Raw genomic sequence first — 15,360 nt, forward strand, 5'->3', positions numbered from 1 at the left:
CCTTGCATGTCCTATTCCCACTGCTCCTCTCAGTCTCATCCTAGATGGAACATGCACACTCACCAGCTCATGGGTAATACAACTGCAATTTTTGCCTGTATGCCGGGATTTTGCTATGGGCTCAGTTAGCACAGGTTAGAAACCACGTTTTCCTTTGTGTATTGGGTTTACTGACAAGGTTTGGCTGAAATGGCATTCTTATGCTGATAATCAAAGCCGTGTATAAGAAGCAGTAGAAAAAAAAAAAAGGAAGAAGATGAGCTATTTACAACTTTTTCTTATTCTTGGGATGTGTGCATGTTCTTAAAGATAGATACAAACCTTACGTTTCCTCTCAAGATGGGTGATGTAGACAAGCATAATAAAGAATAAGCATTCAGACATACAGCCATGGGAAGAGAAGAGGGAATTCTCTTTCTGGTCTCAAATGAAACCTTCAAACCCCAGTATCCAAGAAGAATTAAAAAGATTACTAATTTTGTTGTTGGGATTGGAAGGTATATAGATCACAATAAAGCACAGAGTCTTTAGAGGAGCGGGGAAGATATTTTCTTCCTAATGTATCGCAGCTTGGAACTGATCAGGGATGAAAGTGTTTTAGAAGGCAGCAAAGAGGCTGCAAGTTATTTGGATGGCTACACAACTCTAGGACTGACTTTTCTTTCCAGAGTCTTTGAAGTATTGATGTGCTGATCCAGACCTGCCTAAACCTCAGACAGGCTCTTTGTGATAGCGGACATGGAAAAAAGGAAAATATGCAGAATTTTTTATCTCTTTGCTACTGCATTTTCAGATCTGGGGACTAATTGGACAACCTCCCTCAGCTCTATCTGGATACACTAGAAGCTGGTAAAGAGTGAGAACCCTGTGAAGTAAAAGTCCTCCCCTCAGGCAGGACTCCTTTGAGGATAATCATCAAAAAATCCTTGATCTGAATGTGCTTTGCAATCTCTGATCATGCTAATAGACACACATCCACTTTGGGGGTGTGGTTTAGTGGTGACTACGGTGGTGCTACATTGATGGTTGAACTAGATGATCTTGAAGATCTCTTCCAAACTTGATGCTTCTGTGATACCCAGGTGAACATGCATGCTAGTGGAAAATCTGGATACTAGCAGCAGAGAGCTGAGAAGCAAAACCACTTACAGATTCTGGTCAAATCAATTCATGCTGAAGTCTGTGGTTCTGCAGTAGTCTACTGCTATTTAAAACTGCTTCAGGTCTCTCCACATTGTGCAGACAGACCCTATACCACATTGTATTTTACACTGCATTGTCTAGTTGTATTACAGGCACTATTGTGGTGTCACTTGGTGAAATCAAAATAAAACTCACAAACATAAATTCATTGTCTAGCCTGGGATTTCTTGGCAAAGCACGTGTTAACTATAACTAATAATCCAAGCTGTTAACCAGAACAATTGTTCACTGTCTATAACTAACATCGCCTTCATTTTTAAGGGCTCTGGTCCTGCAATTAGCTAGCTCTCCTAAAAGGAAGGTAGCTGTAGTGAATTAAGGTGTCACATCTTCATAATACAGCTAATTAGCACCATTTCCCTTCAGAATTGGAAGAAGTGTCTTGGGAAGGGGAGGATGCCAATTCTTAGAGGCAATGCTATAATATTTAACAGATTGAATCATACTGTCTAACCTAGGGAATATTTAAAGTTACCGCAAAGGTAATGATGTTTGACAGCAAGTAGAAATTGGGGCTGTTTCACTGAGTCAATCAGCCTAGGTGGTCACTGAGCACTGCTCCATGGTGGGAGTGCTTCGCAAATGCTGTGACCTTCCAAGGAGGTCCTTATCATGGCAGATAAGGATAATTTTTCCTGTCTCATTAAAAGCTATGGAAGCTACAAACAGAACACCGGCTATTCTAAAAAACAGTACATGCTACTGTAGCAACAGACCAGAGATTCCACTCTGCCTCAAATCAGTTGAAAAGACATCCCAGTTCTAGGAAAGAACTATCAATAGAAATAACAGAATTAAATTATGAGAAAATGCAAGATGAATGTTAAAGTGAGATCTGTTTGGAACATTGGCTTCCCATTAATTCAATCTGTTTAAGACTTGCCTTATTCACTGTTATTACCAAAGCTCAGATCCGCATCTTTACTGTCTAGGAAAAGGAGACTCATGCTGATAATAGTAACAAAAGACACATTCTGTTAATGCAGGAATAGTTTTCTTTGCCACTGAAAATCTGGCATTTTCTTTATGTTACCCTACTGAGTGCCACCTTGCTCGGTGCTTTGCTGGGGAGCTGGAAACTCAGGCCCTGTTGAGTTTCTAATGCAAAGATAAAATCTACCTGGCTACAATTTTTTTACCCGCTCTCAAAGTGGCATCTAGTTTTTTTCCTCAGTCAGAGCTCTTACTTAAAAATACTTAAGGTCATCATGGGAAGATAGGATCATGTATAGCTGTAACACACAGCTTTTTTCTTGGACAGCATGTTTAACAGAAGAAAAATAACAGCTTCTGAGTAGGAGCTGGTCAAGTCTTACACAGAGTGTGTGAAGCAGAGAGCAGCTACTGTAAACCAAAGCTGTTCTCCATAAACCAACTGCTCTGCCAAACCAGGTGAAATCTGTCTGCTTTAGCACTGTGGTATGACTGTGTAGGAGGGAAGGGGTCTGATCCCACACTCTCTTCTTGGGAAAACGTGTTCGGCCACTCTGTGTTTCTACTGCATCAGTCACTTAAGGATCTTCCAGAACTTTGGAAACTTTTTTTAGCTGTTCTTCAGACTTCACAGATCTGAGACTGCACATCTTGCAGCTTTATATATGACTGAATCAACTCATGTGTGCTTGCAAATGAATTAAGTTTTGAAGAGATCCCCTCTCAGCTAAAGTCTAAAGAAAGCAGTAGCACCCAGAGAGACTCATTCCTGTTTAAGCAGTAAGTTTGGTTTGAAAGAGACAGGTTTGTTTACATGGTTTATGAGCATCTCTTTAATCAAGTAGTAGCTTTCCAGGTCAATAGCTTTTTCAGGATAGTTGCTAAAGTGAAATCTGGGTACCATAATATCACGTTCATTTATACATCTACTGCCACTCCAATTATATGTTGCTGGTGATGCCTAATGAAGTTTGGGCTATGTACAATTTCATATGGCTGGCTTGAAGCATAAGCATCCTAATCTGTGAAGGTGAAACTCTAAAGAAAGATGTAGTGAGTACCTTTTAAACCTACACAGCTGGTGCAGTTGCCACCTACAGTCACACCAGAACAAATTTTTATGTTGTCTTCCAAGAGTTGCCTAACACTAAAATCATATTCCAGATCTCAGTACTGAAAAGTGAAGGACAACAGGTTCATTGTCATTTGAAGTTATGAAGCATGTTCATAGTATAAAACAATAACCCTTCTGGATTTTTTCACATCCTACAAATAACTCTACGTGAGGAGAAACAACCATGAAAACCCAGAGACAAATTTCAACCCAACCAGCATCCTATGAAAGGCAATGTACATTGGTTGGCAGAAATCAGTTTTGTTTCAGAGAGTCTATTGTTTGTATCAGTGGTGTTATTTCCTCTTCAAGTCCCCTCACAACTTGTTAATCAAATCCAAAGTAGAAACTGTTGTTTTTCTACAACTGAAGGTATTCTTCATGTTAAAATAAAAACAAGGGACTGAGAAGGTCTGTGGACTATGGTGAGGATAAAATTCTAGGTGCAGATAAACAAGTATGAAACTGTGACAAAGAATATGCAAGGCAGGGACCTGTGATTGTTAGACCACACCTGCAAAAGTCTATTAGCACCAAAGTTTACATTTGTATGTCACAAGTCACAACACAGGGATAACTGATAATCCACATTCTGAAACAGAAGTTGTTAAATGCCAAGAATACTTCTGATGAATGCAAACCAATCTTCCTGCTAATCTGGAGCTGATAACAGAGACTGATCTCACAATTGCATCTGGAGAATCACATGGGACCCCACAAACTGGAGCATCAATCAAAAAGCTGGAAGCTGCATTTGAAGGAGCAGTCCACATTATCCATAAAATCAAAGGAAAACTTAACATGTATTATGATAACTACTTACTGGATAGCTTGTCACAGATAATTTAGTGCTGAAAACCAAAGTCAGGAGCAGCCATATCAAGTGCTACAGATAGCCAAAGTGGTTTTCAGAGAGCAACTTCACAGATGAGGGACAACATCTGAGAACCAGGTGAGAAGGAGTCATGGTGTCCACAGCTCAAAAACAGAAAAAAAAAATTAATAAATGTATCTATTTCTGTCACGTGATTTCCTCATGCAGAGTTAACAGATTTAAGCTTAGGAGAACTTTCAAAAGAGCACTGCAACCAGCAGGAGCTGACTGTAGCTTACAGCTCCCTCTGATACCATGATTTTCTGCACAGAGATGTCAGCATTCCATCCACTGAAGAGTTACGGGACAGGAAGATTGTTCCTGAGTACTCTTGGAGACTGTTCAGGTACTTGTTTTTGCTTCATGCAAAGGAAGAACTGGAATGAAAAATTTACATGGAAACACACGTACAGACAGAAATCATAACGCAGGCAAAAGAAATTTAAAAATTGAAAAAAAATTAACAAACCTTTTTGTCCTCCAGGGCTGTCCTCAGTAATGTAATAAGTCAGGAACAGTACAAAAAGCTTCATTTGCACAAAAGCCAGCAGCATAGGGGGGGAAAAAAACCCCAAAACAGTATAAAGAAACAAACAAAAACACCAAAACAGACTTAATTTACTAGCAACCTCTCTGCCCCTTAAATCTCCTCCAGGTTAATTGATTCATCTCACAATCCAGGCCACCTGAATCTTGTTTCTTTTCTAACCTTCAAATTCATAAACACTAAAGAGGATTTCTAAAGATGTGAACAGTGCTAGTTAGTAATTTTACACAGAAGTCAAGATCTCAATTGTGTGTATACTGTTGTTAGTGTTGGGGAAAGTCTAATAAAAACTCTAAACCTAAACCCCCTGTTCTGTTAATGACCACAAGGAGAATGTAGTCCTAGCAGACTTTCTAGCCAAAAAACCCCAGTGCCTGAAAGGTTCAGCCTGCTCCTTTCATCTTTTATTTGGCCGCTATATATTTTGCTTTACTCTGTAAAGCTGTCTATGGTGCAAAATGTAGGCTATGTGCAATCTGAAATAAAGCTGCTTATTGCGCAAGGGGATGCCAAAATTGGTAGCTCTGAATTTTAATAAGGAGATGCTTGATTTCTATTCCACTGGGATTGCAGGAAGTAAGATAATTCTCATGAAAAGAGGGCAGGGGGAAATAAATAGAGTGACCAACTTTGTATAGGAGTTAATCCATTTAAATGGCTGTAACAAAACCTGCCTGCAGGTTTCTGTTTTTCAGAGACTACATGTTTAAGCTCTTAACAATCTGCATTTCCACGGTACTGTAGGTCCAGGCAAGGAGTATCAGAATGAGGGTTTGTTAGGGGAAAGTTTGCTGCATTCAGGTCATTGAAGAATCAATCTGTCTGGCCAAATTGTGCCAGATGGACAACACCATTTGAGCACTCATGCTTCTACTCTTTATCCTGCCAAAGTACCTCGGGAGTGACCTAGAGAGCTTCTTTTCTCCAGTGTGAAGGTCCACGCTGAGCCCCTTCTGTCCATAAATACTGTTTAGCATCTCATTGTCAGACTTGTTTTGATTACATATGCTAGTAGTCAGGCGCTGACTAAATGGCTATTGGCAAAGGTATTAGACTAAAACCTAAAGAATAGAAACTTGCTTTTGGACTCCAGTGGGCTTTGGATCAAGCATAAAAAGAATAAATGCTCTAAAGCAAATAAAGCAAAACTTCAGGTTTCCCACCCTGTCTAATCTCTTGAAATCAGAGGTGCCAGTCAGGGTTGTTCAGGTGTTAGATGCCATCAAATGCAATCTCAAACCAAGGTAATTATAAGAGATCTTCAGAAAAGCAGCAGAGAAAAATAAGTGCATTGTTGTTGACATAATCGCTTCTGGATAAACAACACACAGCTGAGTCTCACTTCACTATCCTTCCCAGGAGGTCACTAGGGCTGCATGTGCTCTTCGGTGGTTTAACCTGGGGTTTACTCTCTTTTTCTAAGCAGAAGAGTGATCTGCTTAGACTTATCCAAGAGATTTTTCCTTTTGAAAAACAGACTGTCTTTAGTTCTTCCTCATGCTGGTCCTGAATTAATACTAGTTTAAAGTAGCTGGGGGCTTTATGCAACAACCAAATGTGTTCAGAGCCCTAAACACAATGTAGGTAACACTGGACACAAGGCTCCAAAAAGTCGAAGTGCCATGTAAGATCACTGGGGAAAGCACAACAAGAAATAGGATTATTGGTTATTGTTGCATTATTGTGGATAAGAATGGTTTCAAAACTCATCCCAAATTCCATCTCCATTTTCTCTGCTTAATGAGGAATTTCTGTTCAAGGGGAAATGCCTTATGATGATTAAAAAAGTTCTCCCACTTCACTCATCCTTAATGCACATGTGGACACCTTGCTCTTGCAACCGACCCCTGGGCATTTTACCTGTCCCCTGCACAAGCAGCCCCTTCCCTGCAGCATCTGCTGGGCTCTGTACCACACATGCCCATTTCCATCATCTGCTAGCCAGCCCTGGGCACCACTCTTCCAAAAACAGGCAACAGTTGCAAGAGGTTGTTCTCACTTTCCACATCTTGGAGGGTTTCATATGGCACTGCAGGAAAAAGAACCAGCAGACCAGGTCGTCCTTGGCACATTTCCTGGTGCTTTATGGTCCAGACAAGAGGACAAGGTGTCCCTGCACTTCCCAGCTAGTGAGTGGGGGGCGTTTGTCTGCTTTGGCATGGCCATTGACTGGTGCATGTGATGAGAGAGCAAGGTGGTGCTCAAGCTGGCAGAAACCAGTATGGGCTTACCCCTTGTCAGTTCTCCAGGGGTGGTTTCATCTTGTCATCCCCAGTGACAGCACCTTGTGCACTGAGAGGATTAAGGTATTTGGAGGAGTCCATAGGGTTTTCTACCTGATAATTTTTCTTAGGAGAAAGGCTTAAGCTTGGTACCAGAGAATCCCCTGATGGCAGGGAAGGAGAAAGGGCTGCAGACAGAATGCCCATCTCTTGCTGTTTTTCACCCACCAAAGCTGAATCTGATCCAGTTCCCTGTAAAGGGCTGTTGGACAGGCACTCTTGACTAATTTTCACTCACCTCTTCCCAAGTGACCTTCTCCTTCCAAAGATGATGAGGAAATCATTTGTCTCAGCTGCATTCTCTGGGAAATGTTATCTTTTGCAAGCTTTAATTTATTTTCATTGAAAGGAATTGCTTTTCATTTGAATTTAGCTTCAAACTTGGCTGTGTGACGGGGAAGAGCTTCACTGCAGTGCACAATAAACATTTTATCCTGTGCCTCTTCTGTCCTTTAATATCTGCACAGTAGCAAGACCTGGATAGCAGAAATACTGAATTATCTTGGTCCAGGAGTGTCACTTGCTTCTCTAAGAGCAGCCTGCGGCATCACAAATACCATGTAAGAAGGGAGCCCATTCTTGAATGCACAGATCACACAACATGGCTCATTTAACTTGCAAGTTCAATGCTTCATAAATGATACTTTCCTCCAGGGGCTGTTGCAGGAAGACATCAGAGCAGAGAGCCATGTTTCAGGCCTCTGTTTTCTAAAGCTTTGTGCTAACCCAGAAAGTCTCCTCTCCTCCCAAGTAAGAACGATCGTTCACTATAAATCTGTTCTTTACAGTTTTGTACCCCTTCAGATTTTATGGAAAACACCTCTATTTGACAGATGATGATAAATGGTTTGTAGGGAATGCTTCTGATTTTGCACAGTACTCTGGGAGTCATTATCTTTACTCTGGGGTAATGATTGGAAACCAAAAGAACACAGGTTTAGATTAGATATAAGGAAGAAATTCTTCACTGTGAGGGTGGTGAAGCACTGGAACAGGCTGCCCAGAGGATCTGGGGATGCTCCACCCCTAGAAGTGTTCAAGGCCAGACTGGATGGGGCTCTGAGCAACCTGGTCTAGTAGAAGGTGGAGGGGTTGGAAACAGATGATCTTTAAGGTCTCTTCCAACCCAAACCATTCTATGATTCTGTGATCAGAGAGTTCATTCAAGAACTGGTATTGAAAGCATTGAAATGCTAAAAATGCCCTCTGGGTTTAAGAGAGCAAAACATCAACACATTCTGTCTAAACACAGTTATACAAATTATTTAAATTATCTGTATGGGTCGTGAACAAGTCAAAAATTAAAAACTCCTCCTTCTTATGCTATCCTGCTGCTCCATGTTACAGTTCCTTGCTTGCACAGTAAGCCTGCATAGCTGAGAGCAGGTAACATTATCCACTTCGAAGGACTTCCAGTAAATATGAGTAGGAGCAGAGTTAAAGACAGGTATGAAGCCCCAGTGCTCTTTGTTTGAAGGCACAGTACATTTTAAGGACAAATTCTGAAGCTGAGCGTGCTGTGTTCTCTCACAGAGGTCACCACATCATGCTTTTGTATGTACTTTCCTGGAAAGTCTAATTGTTATTTGGAGAAAGTCCTGGGTACAGGAGGTCCTTCTATAAACTGCCACAGTGGGAGCTGCTTGTGAGACACCATGGTGCCTTCTGACCTGTAGTGTCAGTCCCCTTAGGTCCTCCAGCCTACTGCCCTCCAAGGGAAAGACTGACCCAAAAACATGGTTTTGAGGAACAAAAGTGTAAGTGTGTGCTGCACACATCCCACTCTGATTGCCACCATCCCAAAAGATTCTTGATCCTGAAAAATTTGCATTTCTATAACCTGAATAGTGCACACAGGATGATGTGCTTTGCCTCTTCTATGTAGGATCAGGACGACTCTGCTGTCTTTTTGGCCTTAAATTCCAATCCTTCTGGGCTTCTTTTAGTACTTTTTGGGTGTTACTTGATAAATAACTGAACTGGACTTAGCTCTCATGAAAAAATTTGGGAAACTGTATAACCCCTTAAGTGTATCTCTCTAATTAAAAATTCCCCAGTTTCATCAAGATTCCAAGATAGAGTACAGATAATTTTTTAATGGAGATGGGTTCTGCAGTTCTGATAAAATAGCAGGTAAACATTGCAAAGTGAGAACAAAGTGACCTCACTTCTTTTTTTCCTTGCAGCTTAAAGAGTCACATATCTCATTCCACTTAGTCCTGAGAATCTCCTTCATGGACTAGCCACTTGATCACACCACATCCCACATGCATGAAACCTTCTCACAGCACTGACAGAGGAGGAGGAGAAACACACCCAGCATTTCTTTACCAGACTATTTCCAATCCCAAATTAATCCTGCCTGGACATCCCAACGACTAATCGGGTTTACTGACTCAGCTTTAACAAAACCTCAAGTAGATGAGTGTCCACTTCATTAATCCGCTGCCTGATCTCCCAGTGCACAGTCCTTGGAAGTGAGAAGGGGCAGACACACTTTGACGACGTTAAGCTACAAGCCATTTGCAAACAGATTTTCTCTCTTCCCCCAAACAGACAAGTGCTCAGTGCCTCTCAGCATCTGAATTCAGGATAATTATAGTGACCTCCCAGCTGTCACTGACAGAAGTGCGGGAAGGCGGATTATGCACATGAAGTCCTCTGCAGCTAAAGCTACCATATGTTCAGGTTTCACTGGGCATGTTTCACAAAGCCAACTTTCTCCAGGCTGAAAAAAGACTTTGACCATTTGTCCTGAACCCGTTTGTGGCTGGAACCCCTCCCAGGCTGGCTGACACTTGGACTGAAGCCCTGAAGCACACTCAAATCCCCTGCATATGCTGGCTTCAGATGTGCTGGAATCACCATGTTTGTGCTGCCCATCTGCTTGGGCAGAGCCTGAGGGGCCTTGCAAAGCCAAAGAGGAAGGGAGCTTAAACCTTAGTGATGACAATTTTAATCAAGAGAGGGAAGTGAGAGCTCTCTCCTGCCTCAGCTCCTGTGGGCAGCTCCCAGCATGGGCAGGAGTGATTTGGGGCAAGAGGTAGAGCCTGAGCTCTTTGACAGGGGGCTGCTTCTCCAGACAGGAGCCATGACCTGCATCACTGCTGTGAGGAGTGCTTGTGGCAAGGCAGGGGAGGCAGCCCTGCCTGCACAGCCTCTCTGCACAGCTGCTGCTGTGCTGAATGCCCCATGAGAGGGCCTGGCAGCCACAAAGATTTTCTGAACCACAGTTTATTACAGCATGAGATATGTCTTGATTAGAAAATGTTTTGTGCAATACATTGCCTGTAGCTCAGCTACAGACTCAAGGTTTTTGACCTCTTGGGATTTAAAAGGCCAACTGAATTCTTTCACTTCCAGAGATTTGTAGATGTCCTGCTGACATCTTACCATAAAATGAAATCACCTCCCCTCGTCATGTCTGCATTGAAAGATTCAGGTTGGTGAGTCTCAACTGGTTTAATTCACCAGGAACTTTTTGAATGCTGAGTCTGGAGAAATGTTTGCTTAAGCTTATATGAAAAAAAGGAAACCTGTGCCAAGGAAACTGAGAAGAAAACAAACAATTAGAACACGCAGAGCTTGACTTTTTCCCTCCAGTGAAACAACACAGGCATTTTAATAATTAAGCAGTTTCATAATGTTTGTAAAGGGAAACAAAAGTTTATTTTTTTTGCTATTTCTATAAAGGCACAGGGCAAAGTATAGGGGCTTGTGGAGGAGAAGAGTTAGAGAAGAAAAAAAAGTGATGGTGCTACAGGGGTGAAAGAACAAATCTCTGACTCCCTAGGTGATAGTTACAGTACTGCAGTGGGAGTTCAGTTAAGGAACATGTGAGTCAGGGTTTGGGGCCTCATTTGTTAAACCAGTATTTTTGCACATGAGGAGCTTGAGGGAGTATGTGGTTTAAGAGAGGTTCTTTAAGCCTAGCCCAATGAAAATTGGGTTGTGCAATTCTGACCCATATTTTAGCATCACTCATGCTCTAATTTAAACCAATGGGAATTTTTTTATTGAATGAGAACAAGATTAAGCCTTACTCCATTGTGATTCTCTCAGAGAATGTGGGACTAAGGTAAAATTAGCTGATGGTCACTAGAAGTATCAAAATCAAGCGCTCACATCTTCCCCCTTCCTCAGAAAACGTATAAATTGGAAGAAACACATTTATTTAATTTCTTTAGACAGATGCACACTTGAATTAAACTCCCTCAAAGTTAGGCAGATTATTCTGCCTTTGTGTCTGTGCAAGAGAAAGGCAGACTTGATTCAAGACATAAAAAGCTAAGAGATTTAAACTCTGCCAGTTCCTACATAGTGCTGAAATTGATACAGTATGTCTGGAATTGATTTTTCCTTGGATGCTTGCAGGCAGATCCCAGAGATGCATTGGTGCCTGCTCTGTGAATGAAGGAATGGCTGTAAGTTTACAGATACCTGGTTTGTACTTGCAGCATTTGGGAACAAAGAGAGGGAAAGAAATCCAAAGCATGAGCAGCAGATAATATGAAAAGCAGTAAAAACACAGAGCAGTGATTGACAATTATATAGCAAATGTAAGAGCCTGCTCCTACCCTTTAGAGGGAATACCATGCTGCTCAACATCAAATTGACTGAAATAATACATACCATGGTTGGGGAAGATGAAGGAAACAAAATCAGCTAGATCCCAAGAGAGTGGTAACGGTGGGAATTTAAAATGTATCTAGCTTTGTTTTTCTGATATAATTTCGAGGTTGGGTTTTTTTGGTTTGGTGTGGGTTTTTTTTTTATTTTTTTATTTTTATTTTTATTTTTATTTTTTCATACAGAGTGATAGTGCAGCTATTGCTGAAATAATTGTTTCATTTTCCACAAAAGAGATGACAGATCCCAACAAATCACTTTTCCAATACAGAACTGCTTTACACATGTCCTCATTCACCCACTAACTTTCTTGTACTTCTGTGAAGGCTTTGTTTTGTTTGGGGGCATTGACCACAGAGCTCCTGGGGCAGGGTCAGGTGTGGAAGTGCTGATGGACAACTGTGTCTTGTGACTTAGTGCCACTGAATGCAGTTAGGAATGGGCACAGTGGGAAAAGCTGAGCTGAGTCCTCCTTAGATCCTCTGATGTCCCTCTCATTCATTCTGTGCTTGGCAGAGTAAGTTCCTGTGTGCACATTCTGGTCTGGAAATAAATACACTTTATTATAGAATAGGAAGCATAGGAATAAACCCTAATTTAGTAGCAGCATAGGAATAAACCCTAACTTAATAGAAGCCCCTCTTCCATCCAAAACATACAAAATGACATCAATTTTTTTTTTGGTGGCGGTGATGGTGGCAATTATTTTTAAAATCCAGGCTTCACTGTGTATGCATTAGGATTTTATAGCGTAGTGTAAGAGGAACTCTTACTTGCTTGGCAAGAGTAGTTGGATCTCTGTGACATGCTACATTAGTTTCCCAGAAGCAAAACCACTTAAAATGGTTAACCACCATTATGGCATAACCACAGGAAAAGGTTAAGTTAGCACACCTGAATGGGGTAAGCACCTGTAGATGGGGGCTTGAACTCAGACAAACTTCTTGGACAAGCTTTGCCATCAGAGCAATCCTGATGGGAAACCATCCTCTCAGTAGCAGAAGAGCCTTGCCACGGGCAGCAATGAACTTTCTGCTGTGAAACATGATGAGGTGACAAAGCTGGAGGGAAACACAGATGTGCTTGCCTTGCAGCCTCGGTAAGTGAGATTCTGCTTTGATTGTAGTGCCAGATGTCAAAGCAGTGGTGAATTACCAACCCGAGCTAACTAATGTGGGGGGGTGAGGGGAGGAAGTGTGAAGTGCTGACATGTCTAAGCATCATATAAATTGCACTTGCTCTGTAAAGGATAGGTCCCCAAAGGCCCATAGCAAATGCCTGTGCCTGCTTGGACAACATGGTCTGTGCAAGGATGTGCACACTTGTTCAGATACTTTATTTTGTAGGAAGGGACCTGCAGTGAAAGAGTATTTGAAGTATTTTTGCTGTAAGCATAGAAATATATTTGGGGTTGGAGTGAACAGAGGTGGTAAATGAGGGTTTCTCACAATGTTCACAGTGTTTGTGCTTCTCTAGGGTAGGAAAAGGAGGAAAGAGTAATTACTGCTGACAGGGGAGGAAAGTGGAGGAACAGAAACCCAGATGAACACACTCACTTGTTCATGGTCCTGTCGGTAATCTGTGGAAATTATAGAGATTATAGCCCGCATTAGGAGGATGCTTTCTTAACTAAAATGTTAAATGGGATGGGAAGAAAGCCATGCACAGAGATATCAAAGCTTGAGCGATGAAACCACAGACATGTTGTTCCTGCGGGTTCATGTAGAGGCAGAGTTCCAGCATGGACCCTCCTAGGTCGAGGAAGGGTCATCTCCATCCCAGCCTTCCCTTCACCCTGTGCAGCAAGCTGAGGTCCTTAATAGCATTTGTCTTCTCCACTCATTTAATGAAATATGTGAGCACTCGATACATTTCAGATTCTATTTTTCTACCCCCTCAATTGGTTTAAATCTGGGTGATACAAGTGATGGTGATAGGACTGGGAGAAGAAGGATGTGGGTGACAGTGTTGTTGCATAAGCCAGTTTTCAAATGGTAACATGGCTAAAAACTGAGCAGTCTGGTGTTTTGTATTGTCAGTTATAAAAAGGCACTATCAAATCCCTGCCAATGAGGAGCACTGCAAGGTGTTGAAATAGACTGTGATTTTATAATCACAAATATCAATGTAACAAAGTAGCCACTCTAAGAGCGACTTTTGGTTGTTTAATTTAGGTATCAGCATAGTTTTTACATAGGGGAGGGTTTAGTTAATTATTAAAGCAGGTTCCCTTGCTGCATGTTCACCTTTGCAGAGAGATTGTTGCAAAAATTTTGGAGAAAAATTTTGAAGTCTCACAACCACCCTATTTTTCATGCCCTAATTATCTGGTCAAAAATCCGACTTTCCAATGAGTCAGTCTTTGCTGAGATTAGTGGAAATGCTTTTGGTTTACAGTGAAATATAAATTATCCAGAATGTACCCCGAGGAGAGAGAGCGAATCTATTTAATATCATTAAAAAATGAGAAAGAGAAGCTCAAATAGCTTCTGTCAGTGGCATAATACTGTTCCCAAAGAGTTGTGACATCTCTGTATTTCCTAGGGCTAGAAAGGCACAATGTTTTGATATTTTGTCCTTCAACTCCCCTTCCCTGCTATCACCTTTTTTTCTGGGCTATAATAGCTTCATATCCACTTCAAATTAGTTGAGACCTACTGGAAGGCAAAGCAGTCAGTAGGGACATGGAGTCTTTAAAGCTCCTCCTTCATCAGCAATCTAGGGATCCTGGCAGTGCAGGGGTTAACCTGAGGCCAGGGAAAGTGATGGGAAGAGACAAACTGGGTGAGTCTTGAATACATGGAAAAGCAACAGCATAGAGAAAGAAAGGAGCAGCAGTGTAGACAGGGTACGGATGCTTCACCATGAAGCAGCAATACCAACCCTACCTGAGGGCAGCAATACTATATATAACTCCTGCAGCAGAGTCCTGCAGCTGACAGATGCTTCCCAGACTCCCACCTACCTGCAGCTGGGTCAGCTGCTCAGCAGCCCCTAGGAATGGCCTGTGTCACATTCCTGTGTGTGCCCTGACCTGCTCTGATAGCCTGGATCAGGACCAGGTTGCCAGCCCACAGGATTGCAGGTGTGCTGGAGGATCTCAAAGCCCCAAACCTGAGCCTCCACCCAGCATACACACTTTGTCCCTCACACAGCACACCAATGAGCAGAGCAGCAACTGCTGTAACTACATTCCCAGGATGGAATGGATGTCGTGCAATGTGCTGGGCTGCACCCATTTGCTTGCCCAAAAATAGGAGGCAGTGAAGAACTGGTGCCAGAACCTCTTTCTCAGAAGACTGTACAATCTGGTGCCTCAAAGACAGTATTGATTTCAGCAAGAGCTGCTCTCTGGATGCTTGACCTGAATGTGGGTGTTGCACATATCATGCATGGCCACCACATATTCTCTATAAAAACACGCTCCAGAAAAGCGTGTATTCCTGGAGGAATCCAGGATGTAGTGTGGTGGTGTGCATGGAGGATGTTACAAGAAAACTGGCAAGCACCAATGTCAGGGTATTGAACCTGTGTGAAATATGTGAGAGAGAGAGCTGGGGAGAAAAGGAGGATGAGCATGTGGAGAAAGAGCTTTTGAGTAGAAGTGGTGGAGCCTCATGCCCTTCCTCTGCCCTGCCATCTCTCCCTCATCCAGTCAGATTTACCTACAGAATGATGGAAGTGGGAGGAAGAGGGTTGGTGCACAGAGTGTTTGCTGGAAACCTGCGTGGAGGCCTTTTCTGGCCAGTAGCCAGAAAAGCCTGTTAGCAGGAATACA

At 42.2% G+C, this 15,360-nt stretch overlaps 1 protein-coding gene across 1 annotated transcript in view; it reads right to left on the reverse strand.

The window, feature by feature from the left end:
- TMEM177 (transmembrane protein 177) overlaps positions 1 to 4,098 on the reverse strand; it is a 45,387-nt gene extending 41,289 nt beyond the window's left edge. The window contains exon 1 of the mRNA XM_019290619.3: positions 4,074 to 4,098. The gene's annotated coding sequence lies outside the window, so the exon portion shown is untranslated. The remainder of the gene's footprint in view (positions 1 to 4,073) is intronic.
- Positions 4,099 to 15,360: the final 11,262 nt, after the last annotated feature.

This window comes from Corvus cornix, chromosome 7, assembly GCF_000738735.6.
Source record: "Corvus cornix cornix isolate S_Up_H32 chromosome 7, ASM73873v5, whole genome shotgun sequence".
In the NCBI taxonomy this organism is placed as follows: Eukaryota; Metazoa; Chordata; class Aves; order Passeriformes; family Corvidae; genus Corvus; species Corvus cornix.